Raw genomic sequence first — 12,895 nt, 5'->3', positions numbered from 1 at the left:
AGGAGATGGCAGTTAAGTCACTTCTAAACAAGCCTAGCTTGGACAAAGATGATGATAAGTACTATAGGCCACTAGCCAATATCTGCGTCCTCCCCTTCAGTGTATTCTTGCTGGCCAACTCCAACAAGAATGTGTGTAACCAGAGGGGCTTTTCCCTCCATTAATTACTCATCAGTGACAAAAACAAACAAAGCATTTTACACTTGGACAGAACCCTGGGCACAAATTAAGCCTTAGGCACAATGTAAAGAACACCTGATGCAAAGACAACAGCACATGTCCAGGAAGGTATAATAACAGTTTATCCTACTTCCTTAATTTTCAGGCTATAACCAGCACTGGAAGTTCAGCCAGAGATTGCAATCTCTTCTAATGATGGCAATATTTCTCATATGAATATGTTCAGCATTGATTTCTTAATTTTCTGGAACCATCAGTGTACTGTAACTCTGGTTTGCATCTCAGCAATTCCTTGTTGTGAAGGAAACCTGGGCTCAAACAGTTCGGGTGATAGGGAAGGAACCTCAAATGACAGTGCTGGGATCCCAGCTCCCAACCTCAGGGTAAAGGAAATAATTAGTTCATAAGAAAAACAAGATATATGATTTATTTATTTATTTATCTATCCATCCATCCATCTATCCTGTTGATGGGGAAAAAGAGGGTGGACAGTTCTGCAGCTTAGGAGAATGGAGCTTAGAATGATGTACAGTTCAAGTTACAGGGGATAAAGTCCAATAATTCAATGATCCACAAGTAGGTGATTGGTTTCTTAGACCTGCCCCTGGCCACACAGTCCTGGGCTGAGATTCAGCTACAGACAAAATGGACTGTCCTACAGATACCCCAAAGGAGGCCACACTGCACAGAATTACTTTACTACACCAAGCCGAAATACCACAATGGGGTTCAGAAAACAGGATGGACCAAAAATGGTCAAGCAAAGTCACCAACTGTCTTCAGACCTAGTGTGTAACATGTTTAGGGCTGTTTGGTATAATCGGTGCTCAAGTATGCAAAGCATGAGGCATAATTTTGTAAATCACAGCACAATTAATTTTGGGTATCTCCTTTTCTATTGCAAATCATTTTGATATATCAGCAGTAAACTGAGATACGAGTTAGAGTATATTTTATCTCTTTGGTTATGAGGCTGTCATACTGGAAACCCACGGAAAGACGTCTGTCTGGAAAACTACTCATCCATGTTCTTTCGAACATTTCAGTCTTCAAGACAGAAGATATCCTTTAAAAATGATTTCAAAGGACAAGGTGATAAGATCTGAGGATGAAATGTCAAGGTTTGCCCTCAGCACATGTACAATTTTTTTTCCTGCTATTTCAATATTCAATTGATGTTTCATTTTACAAGCACATAGAATACCAGACAAGATTAGGTATCAGGCCCTACCAATCTAATTCTAACTTATACAGGCAGCTGAATTAGAATAGTAATCTTCCTACTTTCTGCAAGCCAAAATATATTAATCCTCAGCAAATTTAAGTGTGCATGTTTAGATGGAAGAAAGGCCTACAGCTCCCAGCATTCTCCAGCCAGAAGTGGATTGCACTTAAAACCTTTCCTTTAATTCTAACAAAAAAGAACAAATTTAATGATTGGTTAATAAACAGAAATTCTGAACAAAACATTCATGCATTTAGCAGTTGCATTTAGTCAATCCTTTTATAAGAAATTAGGGTTCTCCTTCCTGAGAACTAATGTACTCACGTAAGTATTCCTCAATAATCTATACCCTTTGTTGTGCACCATCACTTAGACAGGCCAATTAATTTTTAAAAGCCTACTCACACACAATTAACTTTCAGTAAAATTGAAGGTTAACATTATATATATATAAAGGAACTGCATTGAAAAGCTAAAAATAGGAAGCACACGGGTATATAAAAGAGCCTGAGGTTTTAAAAACCATCAGTACCTTATTTTGTTACATATAAGGTACAGTTATTTAGAATAGCACTTCAGCTTCTAATATTTATATTTGTGATGGAAAGATTAACTTACCTCACATATAAATCACATAGATTTCTGGCTGAAGTGCTAAAATAGCGGGAGCCTGCTAGGCAGAGACCCCTATGTGAGGGAAGCTGCTCTCATGTGAGTGGGATGGGTGAGAATCTGGGTGATGGTGCCTGGTTTGGTGCTGCACTGCTCAGTTGATTCCCTGCTCATCCCCCTTTCTAGAACCTTCTTTTGAGAGAGGCTTTCCCAGCCTGGCACCCACCTGAGAACCTTTCTGAGAAGTGGCAGAGATGGGTAGGAGGAAGCATCCACCCCCTTCTCTCTCCTGTTTGCCAGGGAGGCATTCTCAACCCAGTGCCCACTTTGTGAGGGAATCGGGTGAATGAGGCAGCCTCAGTTGGGAGGCTGGTGTGTGCCCAGGGGAAATCGGGTGAGCAGCCCAGGCACCTCAATCCAATTGATTCTTATTCTTCCAGCTCATGTACTGGAGGCTTAACTCAAGTATGCATGCAGGGTGAGAGCAGCAGAGGAATTAGCTGAGTGGCACTGATTTTCTCCTCTTTCACCTGAGCGTGAATCTGACACTCCTTCCCCTTTTGTGCCAGCAGTCCCTTCAGAGAAAAGGAGAGGGTACCTCATCCTCTATGCAGCGCTTCAAGGCATGAGCCCTGTTCGTGCAGCAGAGACTGCTTGGCAGCTGCAGTGAGTTGAACTCAGTTTGCAATTGCATCTCAAAGTGAGGAGCCTCATTCCTCCCAGTGGTGTCTTCCAGGATACCACTTGGAGGACTGAGAGGAAAGGAGGTGGCAAGAGGGAGGGGGCCTTTGACAAAGTGCCCCATGATATCCTGGTGGAGAAACTGAGGAGTTTTGGAATACACCAAAGCACTGCCCGGTGGATTAGGGTATGGTTGACTGACCAAAAGCAGAGGGTAACCATTAGTGGGGAATCATCGGGATGGCGGCCAGTGACAAGCGGGGTCCCTCAGGGCTCTGTCCTGGGGCCAATCCTGTTCAATCTTTTCATAAATGACATGGAAGAAGAGGGGAACAGTCTGCTGATCAAATTCGCAGATGACACTAAAACTGGAGCAGTGACCACAACTGAGGAGCAGGTACTCCAGATCCAAAAGGATCTGGACAGACAATGAAAGTGGGCAGGAGACAACAGGATGGTGTTCAATGTGGATAAGTGCAAGGTCTTGCACTTGGGGCATAGGAATGGCTGTCATAAGTACAGGTTAGAGGACAAGTGGCTGGAGAGCAGCACTCGTGAAAGGGACTTCAGGGTACTGGTTGACTGCAGGCTAAACATGAGTCAGCAGTGTGATGCGGTGGTCAAGAGCGCAAATGCCACCCTTGGTTGCATAGCCAGAAGTGTGGCTTCTAGATCAAGAGAGGTATTACTACCACTGTACACGACTCTAGTGCGCCTGCAACTGGAGTATCGTGCTCAGTTTTGGGCCCCTCATTACAGAAAGGATATAGCCAGGTTGGAGTCAGTACAGCGTAGGGCCACAAGGTTGGTGGCAGGTTTGCAGGGGATGGGGTATATGAGGCGAGACTGAGGGAACTGGGTCTCTTCAGCTTGGAGAAGAGACTCAGAGGGGATATGTTGGCGACATACAGGTATGTGAGGGGATGTCACATGGAGATGGGTAGAGACCTGTTCTCCCCTGCAGAGGAAGGCAGGACGCGCTCCAACAAAGCAAAGTTCAGGGAACCAAGGCTCCATTTAGATGCCAGGAAGCACTTCCCAACAGTTAGGACCCCGAGGGTGTGGAATGGGCTTCCACGAGAGGTCGTTGAGGCCCCATCGGTGCGGATGTTCAAAGATAGGCTGGACATGCACATGGTGGGCATGTCGTGAGCGGAGCCGGCTGGTGCCAGAGGTCAGACTAGATCACCCAGGAGGCCCCTTCTGACTCACTCTGTTTCTATGTTTCTATGTTACTACAATAAGCCTGATCATTTGTCAGGCAAACCGAGGTTAAAAACAGAACCATGGTCTTCCCAAAGGGTTGCTTGTCATAATATGTGAACCTGTCAGTTCATGGGCTATGCATGGTAGCCTATGAGGTCTCTGGAAACCTGTTTCTTCCTGCTGCCTAAAAATAAGGTTTAAGCAGCTGGCAGACAGCAAGATATGGCTGGAGAACTACTTCTGGCTTAATCAGGGTGGTCTTGGCATAGTAGATGCTCTGCAAGATACACCAGGCTAGAGAGACTGTATCTAGTTTGTTCTGTGAGAAGTTAGCATCCACAGGGCAGAATTAAGTAAAAGAACCAATGCTGATAAAGTTGATAAAGTAGCCGGGATGAAAAATTGTAGCAGACAATGTGAAATATGCGAGTGTGTATGCTATAGAAAATACTTTGCAGAAATGAGAGGATATTATTATTATTATTATTATTATTATTATTATTATTATTATTATAACATTTCTATGCCGCCCCTTGCCGAAACCTCGGGGCGGCTTACAACATGATAAAATACATTGAAATACAATAGTACATAATAAATTACCATTAAATATAAAAATACAAAAAAATACATTGATTTACAAATACAAAATTAAAATTATCAGTATAAAATAAAAATATAGGAGGAGAAAGAGAAGGAAGAAGAAGTTGCCCAGGCCAGATCATATGTTTTAACAATTGAAATGATGTTTAAATAAAAAGGTCTTTACCTGGCGCCGAAAAACCAGTAACGACGGTGCCAGGCGGACCTCTTTGGGGAGTGAATTCCATAGGTTGGGCGCCACCACAGAGAAAGCCCTCCTCCGGGTACTTACTCTCCTAATTTCTTTCATGGAGGGTTCCCGGAGAAGGGACTCTCCCGCAGATCTCAAAGGGCGGTCGGGCATATACGGACGTAAGCGCTCGTTCAGGTAGCCAGGACCCAAGCCGTTTAGGGCTTTGTAGGTCATAATCAACACCTTGAATTGGGCCCGGGCTTCAATGGGAAGCCAGTGAAGCTGATGGAGGGCTGGAGTCATGTGAGCATAACGCCCCGTCCCCGTCAGCAACCTGGCAGCTCTATTTTGCACCAATTGAAGTGTTCGAACTGTCTTCAGGGGAAGCCCCACGTAAAGCGCGTAGCAGAAGTCTAGGCGGGAAGTCACCAGCGCGTGTGTCACCGTCGCCAGGCAGTCGTACTCCAGGTAGGGGCGCAGCTGATTAATCAGCCGAAGCTGAAGGAAGGCGCTCCTCGCTACCGCTGTCACCTGAGCTTCCAAAGAGAGCTCCGGGTCGAGGAGTACTCCTAAGCTGCGGACCTTATCCCTAAGAGGGAGTGTTGCACCATTCAGGACCAGGTCCAATCCACCCTCTCCGAAACCCGATCCGCCAACCAACAGGACCTCCGTCTTGTCTGGGTTGAGTTTCAGTTTATTGGCCCTCATCCATTCCCTTACCTCGGCCAAGCACCGGTTCAGCACAGCCACTGCCTCACCTGGATTAGTGGAGAATGAGAGGTAAAGCTGGGTATCATCAGCGTATTGATGATTCCGCAGCCCACACCTCCTGATGACCTCTCCCAGCGGTTTCATATAGATGTTAAATAGCAGAGGGGATAGAATGGAGCCCTGTGGTACTCCATGGCATAGCTGCCATGATGCAGAGACATGGTCCCCCAGCATTTCCTTCTGGAATCGACCGTTGAGATAGGAGCGGAACCATTGCAAAGCAGTGCCTCCAACCCCCAATCCCGCTAGCCTATCCAGAAGGATACCATGGTCGATGGTATCGAAAGCCGCCGAGAGGTCCAGAAGAACCAACAGGGATGCACTCCCCCTGTCCTTCTCCCTGCACAGGTCGTCGTACAGGGCGACCAAGGCAGATTCAGTACTGAACCTGGGTCTGAAGCCAGACTGAAAAGGATCCAGATAATCAGTTTCATCCAAGAGTGCTTGGAGTTGTCCCGCCACCACTCGCTCCAACACCTTGCCCAGAAACGGGATGTTGGCCACAGGTCTATAGTTAGTGGCCATCTCTGGATCCAGTGACGCTTTCTTCAGGACCGGTCGTATTACCGCCTCCTTTAAAGGGGCAGGCACTCGACCCTCCCTCAGAGAAGCGTTAACCACTTCCAAGATCCAGGTCCCAATCCCGTGCTTGGAGTTATTTATTAACCAAGACGGGCAAGGATCCAATAGGCAAGTGGTGGGACGTACTCTTCCAAGCACCTTGTCCACATCATTGGGCCGCAATAATTGAAATTCCTCCAGTAATTTTGGACCAGACGGTGGCATTGGCGACTCCTCAGAGACCTCTGATTCATTAGTGGAGTCCAGCTCGTGACGAATCTGAGCGATTTTCTCCCTGAAATGCCTGGCAAAGTCGTCACAGCGGGCCTTTGAGGGTGGCATCGGATCTTCCTTAGGACCCAGGCGAACCAGGCCTTGCACCACTCAAAAAAGCTCCGCTGGACGGCATTGTGAGGAGGCAATGGAAACGGAAAAAAACTTCTTTTTCGCCGCCTTCACCGCCACAGCATAGGCCCGATAGTGGGCTCTCAAGTGTGTTCGGTCAGATTCATCCCGTGATTTCCTCCACCTACGCTCTAGCCGTCTCCCAGCTCGCTTCATCGCCCGTAATTCAGGTGTATACCAAGGGGAAGAGCGGACTCTGCCCGGTGGGAGAGGACGCTTAGGAGTGATCGTGTCCACAGCCCTGGTCATCTCTCCGTTCCACAGTTCGACCAGAGCCTCGACAGGAGCACCAGTCTTGTCAGCCGGAAACTCCCCCAGGGCCCCCAGGAATCCATCCGGATCCATCCGGCTCCGGGGGCGGGCCCATACAATCGGGTCCGCACTCTTATAGAGGGAGAGGCCGCTCTCGAGCACAAACCTCACCAGGAGGTGATCTGACCATGACAGGGGAGTCAAACATAAGTTCTTCACCCTCAGGTCATCCTCTACCTGCCCCGTCGTGAATACCAGGTCCAGAGTGTGTCCACGTTCATGGGTAGGGCCAGTGACGTGTTGAGACAGGCCCATGGCCGTCATAGAGGCCATGAAGTCCTGAGCCGCCCCGGTCAGTCCAGACTCGGCATGGAGATTGAAGTCCCCCAGGACCAACATCCTGGGGGTCCTCAACACCAGATCCGAGTCGGTCTCTGTCAGCTCAGATAGGGATTTGGTCTAGTGGATAGAAAAATGGGAGATAGTAAAGATTTTAACTACTATACCATGAATGGTATTAAAAGAATTTCTTGGCACTAATAAAATCAGCTTGAACCACAAGAAAGCCACTTGAGGCACAGTTGGCATTCTCAGCAGGAAGTGCACTAGCCAGCAGTGTAACACGAGAAAAGGGTCTATGACTTGTTGATGAACAGAGGTGGCTGGCTGGATCACTGTCTGAATGTGGCTCCAAAGATTTCTTTATCCATCCATAAATACAGTAGGAAATAGAATGACTCAAAACACTAACTGAAAGTTGAAGAACAATAGTAAATGCTGCCAGAGCATAGCACCGCCTTCTGCAACTTGGGCCTACAGATGTGTTGTGCAACATCTTGCACATGTTTTGTCTTCTATTGATATACAAACCAAATGTGATGTGACATTTGGGATCTTCTAGCTTTTATTAAACTTTAACTTAGTCAATGGAAAGGAGTGAACTCTGATTTTAGTTGGAGCAATGATACTGGAGAGAAGGTGGTTGCCAGCAGCATTTTCAAATTCTAAATTGTCCTTCAAAGTTGCTATTGGCCCATAATGACAGGAGCTGCATAACACACTCAGCTGCCCAGCTCTGGCCTTGGCTGCCCACATGGACCGTGCTCTCCCTTGTCTGGGGAGCAAGTGCCTCATTCCCATGGCTGCTGGCCTGTGTGCCTCCTCCTTGGCATTCTGCCCTGCCTCACCTGCCTACTTCACCTTGGCACTAGCCTATTACTGCCTGCCCCACTCAGGACTTGAGGGGTGCTCAGCAGATAGCAGCTTACCCACCTGCTGGTTTAGTGCATGTGGGCGGGGGGGGGGGGGACTGCTCAGCTGTGGGGCTGTTCAGCTCACAGTACCACTGCTGAGCAGCAGGATGGGCCACCTCCTGCCAGGCTTCCGAGCCCAGCACAAGGTGGCTCATGCCTGCTAGGTTTCCCATCCAGTTGCACAGTCCTGCCCCTGCCTGCTGTGGGTTGCTTGGCTTCTGCTTCTGGTGAGCAACCCCAATCTCCTGTTTTCGGCAGGAGTGTGGGGTGGGGAAGCAGATGACAGTTGCCAAAGTACCCCCTTTGGACATCTGTCATCCCTACTTCCCTCAGTTCTTCCAGTGTGCTTATATATTGCCACTCTGGGCTTAAATTATCATCCGAACCAACTCAGTGGATTAAAAAACAGGTTGCTGGGCGACCTGGGTGTGTCTGTGATGCACTGTCTTGATGCCTCAATCAAAACTTGGAACCCCACATTTGTGGCACCAATATTATGTTGGGACAGGGGTAAAAGAGGCAAAGTTCATTCCTGGGGACAGAGAAGCTTTGCCCCTCATGTTAAATGGGGGTGGGGGGCAAAGACAATATGGAATTAGGTCCAGCTACTTGTCTGGACGGGCACTTGCCTCATGCCTCTCATCTGGTTCTACCCTTGAAATCCCAAAACCACATCATGTGTGGCTTGGCTGTCCTGGTTTCAGTTTATTTAATGTAGCTTTCCTTTGTTTTGTAAATGGCCATGAGCTTTCCCCATCAACATGTGTTTATTATAAAACAATAAAAGAAAATACACATTTTTTTTTTCCTCCTGAAAATCACTTTGACCATGACATGGCTTTTTCTTTGTAGGTTCAAGCTGATCAAGGCTAGGGTAGGGAAGATAAACGTTCCAGTCAGTGTTGCAGTGCAAGTTAAGTTGCAAAGCAGTGGCCCAAACCTGTAATGTTGCAGTATGATATGAGGGACATTTACTCACAATGCACAAAATTGTTTACACAGTTTTTTTCTATGCAACCTTGTCCTTGAATCCACCTGAAGGACTTTTGTGTGTGACAAAATGTGTTTTACTGTTCATAAACAGGTGGGGAACAAAACTGTGTGCGTGTGTTTGAAGATTGTGGCCAACACACTGTTTTTACATTTACCTGACTTCCAAAGTTTGCATATTTTTGCATGTACATGAGGGAAAGAAACACAGAAGGCCATTTAGAAACACTTCTTTTTAAGACTCAGAAGTATGAAGATAGTGACAACATGCGTCCTCAGACAAATCTGCAAACTACTCATTTGCATTTAGGGAATAAGCCCTACTTGAACAAAAATTTCTCTGAAATATTATGGTCAGGGAAAACTCTTTCCAGGGTGAATTTGCCCCCTTCCATCACATGACAGTCTGATAAATAAAACATATTAACAAATTTTATTTGACAAGCAGCAACAAAAACCATATTTAAAATAGAACTAAAAACAGAGATTTAAAAAAAATGTATGTGTGAAAAATAAAGCAGGCAGCAGGTTAAAAGGGTTGGAAGAATAAAATGGCATTTGCTTGGGGCTGCTGGACTCAAGGGGTCCGGACTTTGCCATGCTTGGCCCAATTAAGCACAACAAGGGTGATTGTTTCAATTGTTTCAAAGATTGAAAAGTATCTTTATTCCTGAGGATAAGTTTGATCACAGCAAAATGGCAATCAACCCCGGAAGCATGGTGGAGCCCCTTTTTATATCCTGTATGACCAGGTAGCAAGCACAGTTGCTCAATGAGTTGAAATTTCCACCAGGATTCCTGGTTGGTACATCTGAATCCATGTGATCTCCACACACCCCTAAGAGGCTGGTCTTCCTTAAGGCTGTGGCGAAGGCTTTTGGCGGGAGATTGCTCAGTTTCTGGCTGTTGGTGATTCTCTGTTGTGTGGCTGCTCTGTAGGTCCTCTGTTGTTGTGTTTATGCTTGGGATGGGACTAGCCATCTTCCTAACGCTGGCCAGCTGGGCATGTCCAACGATGCTGAAAAATCAACAATGAAGTGCCAAATTCACCTCTTTGTGGAAGTCATGCCACAATTTGGGGACCATCTCTGGGGTCTGCTCATGAGTAGTCATCCATCAAATCTCAGTGTGTGAGGCATTTGGAGATTAGTACCTCAAATGTTTATTTTAAGGTTTGGGCAGGAACATATGGAAAGATATGATTCTTCAGATAATGTGTCTCCAAGCTTTGGAGATTACACTAGCACCTTAAGTTTGCCCTGGAAATGAACTGGGAACCACTGATGATGGTACAATACTGGCATAATATGGTTGTAACACCCAGTTGCAGTCACTATATAAGATGCTATATTTTATACCAGTGGATGTTTCTGGATTGTCTTCAGGGGCTGCCCCACATGCAGTGCATGTAATTACCCAAGCAGGAGACTTCCAGGGCACACATCAGATTGAACCCAGATTTTCACTATTCAGGTAGGCTAATAGCTAACCTGGTAAAAGACATTTCAAGCCTCAGAAGACACTTGTACTTCCAGTGGCAGTGTTGGAACCCCATGCTTTTGCGGGGGTGGGGGGAATGTAGCCTTTGCCAGAACATGGACCCCATTCACCTGGATGGCCAACCCATCCAGCAGCACTACTTCCACCTTGCCTGGATGGAGCTCCAGCTTGCTTGCCTTCATCCAAGCTATTGCCTGAGCCACGTACCGGTGAAGCACTTCTGCTGCCTCAGCTAGATCTGATGAGAAAGAAAATGTATGTCATTGTCATTGTGGAGAATGCTCCTTGGGTGGGGATAAGGAAGGTAAGCCCCTGTGCAGAATACCTGGTCTGTGGCAGTCTCTGAGCAAAGCCATCCATCTCTTCTCTAACAGTAGGGAGACTAATATATCAAAGCTGATTTGATCCATTCTTTTCACAACAAGAATCTCATAGGGTTGGGGGGAATCAGACTAACCCCTTTATCCCAATACTATCACAATATATAAAGGCAGGGCTTTTTTTGTCATAGAATGCACCAGAATGGCGTTCCGGCACCGTTTTTTGACGGATTTTTCCAATGGAGTGATTTTGAATTGCCTGCGGGCTGCTTGTGTGTCTGTGCTGATTGTGAGGGCACTGCTCAGCTTGGGATGCTGCTCGTCTTGGGATCGGTCGTGTGGTCGCGCGCTGAGTGCTTACTGCTGGCGGCGACCATTATGTTTATGTGTGTGTAGAGTGACTGGCTACATGCAAAAGATAAATAAGTTCTTTATTTCAAAAAAGTTGGTGAATTGAAAATCTATTTTAGTGTAAAAGTGTGACTCCAAGACATGAGTTCCGGAACCATTTTTTTTTTACAAAAAAAGCACTGTATGAAGGCAATGTGGGCTGAATTGCTGTACTGGAGCTAAGTGGGCAACAATTTGGGGGACGACTGGCTATCCTATCTCCCCTCAATCTTCTCTTCTACAGGCTAAACATGCCCAGTGCTTTCAATCTGTTCTCAAAGGGACTTTTTCCAGACTCTGATCATCCTTGTCACTTTTCAAATATTTGAAAGGCTGTCACACAGAGGAGGGCGAGGATCTCTTCTCAGTCATCCCAGAGTGCAGGGCACAGAATAATGGACTCAAGTTACAGGAAGCCAGATTCTGGCTGGACATCAGAAAAAAAATCCTGACTGTTGGAGGATTCCATGACAATGGAACTAACTACCTAGGGAGGTTGTGGGCTCTCCCACAGTGGCAGTTGGAGAGCCATCTGTTACACATACTTCAACTTGGAGTCTTGCACTGAGCCGGCCCCTTTCAACCGTACTATTCTAAGATCCTGTGATCATGGTGCCCTGCTGTTTTATTCTGAGTTGTCTAATAGACCAACATGGTGTACTTAAAACATTTATTTCTATCCCACCCCCTTTTCTCTAGAAAAGAATCCCAGGTGATATATATGGTCCTCCTCCTCTCCATTTTATCCTCACAACCATCCTATGAGGTAGATTATCACTATCATCTTTACAATCTTCCCTTCAATTCTGCTTGGCTTGCCATGTTATAAATTTAGATTTGGTTTGCCAGAGTAGTCATTGTACCTATGTATGTCCTTTATTTGAATAAGACACCTACCAAAAGTAATCTGCTTGTTTTTTATACAGAGATCTGGTCTTCCTAAATGCACCTTTCAGTTCATTAAATTAAGCTTTTCTGATGAACTCTTTCCTTTTGAAAATTAAATACAATTGCATGTCATTCTGGCCCATTCATGCCTCAAGTACAAGTTGTTCTTGATTTATTCCTTACATTTTACTGTGGAAATGTTTTTCCAAAATTATGAATTGTTAAATATAAGTCCAATAACCTTCCCATGTTCTTTTAAAATACCTGTATGTGCATGTAAAAGCAGGTGATATTTTTCCTTCATATGAACACAACATTCAGGGTGCAACTTAACATATAGTATTAACAGAAATAATTGGAGGATGGGTTAGAGGTTGGGAAGTTATGTCTCATAGATAGAAGACACATAAAAATGTCATTCAATTTTTTTCAGCCTATAGTTGGATACTGCATCAATTCTTTGGCATCCATTATTCATCACAACCCAGCAGTGATAAAGTTTGCACTGTTTTAAAGCTTGAGCCACTTGCTGGTGACAAAATTTTAAACAATGTGGTTGGCATTTTGCTAACCTAATGTCAAGTGACTGTTACCTCTGATAGTTAATGAAGCTTAGCATGTCCATCTAATCAGCATTCTGAAAAAGAGCTTGTCTATATAATTAGGATAATTACCCAGATGTGGATATAGGGATGAGTTTAGTGGTCTAATCTGTATGCCTGGGGCTGTGTTACTTACAGCATGAATTGATGCTGATTAGCTGAAACTACCCCAGTACTCTTCTCCCGCTGATTAGGGTTCAGAATGACATATATGAGACCGACAAATAATTGCATGCAACTGTAAAAAAGACAGCCAGATGCATGCATTCAGGGTTTTATTGTAA

Source organism: Varanus komodoensis, unplaced genomic scaffold (genome assembly GCF_004798865.1).
Source record: "Varanus komodoensis strain SLA01 unplaced genomic scaffold, ASM479886v1 scaffold6_4, whole genome shotgun sequence".
Taxonomy (NCBI): domain Eukaryota; kingdom Metazoa; phylum Chordata; class Lepidosauria; order Squamata; family Varanidae; genus Varanus; species Varanus komodoensis.
The sequence above is the reverse complement of the archived record's forward strand: the minus strand, read 5'-3'. Positions refer to the sequence as shown.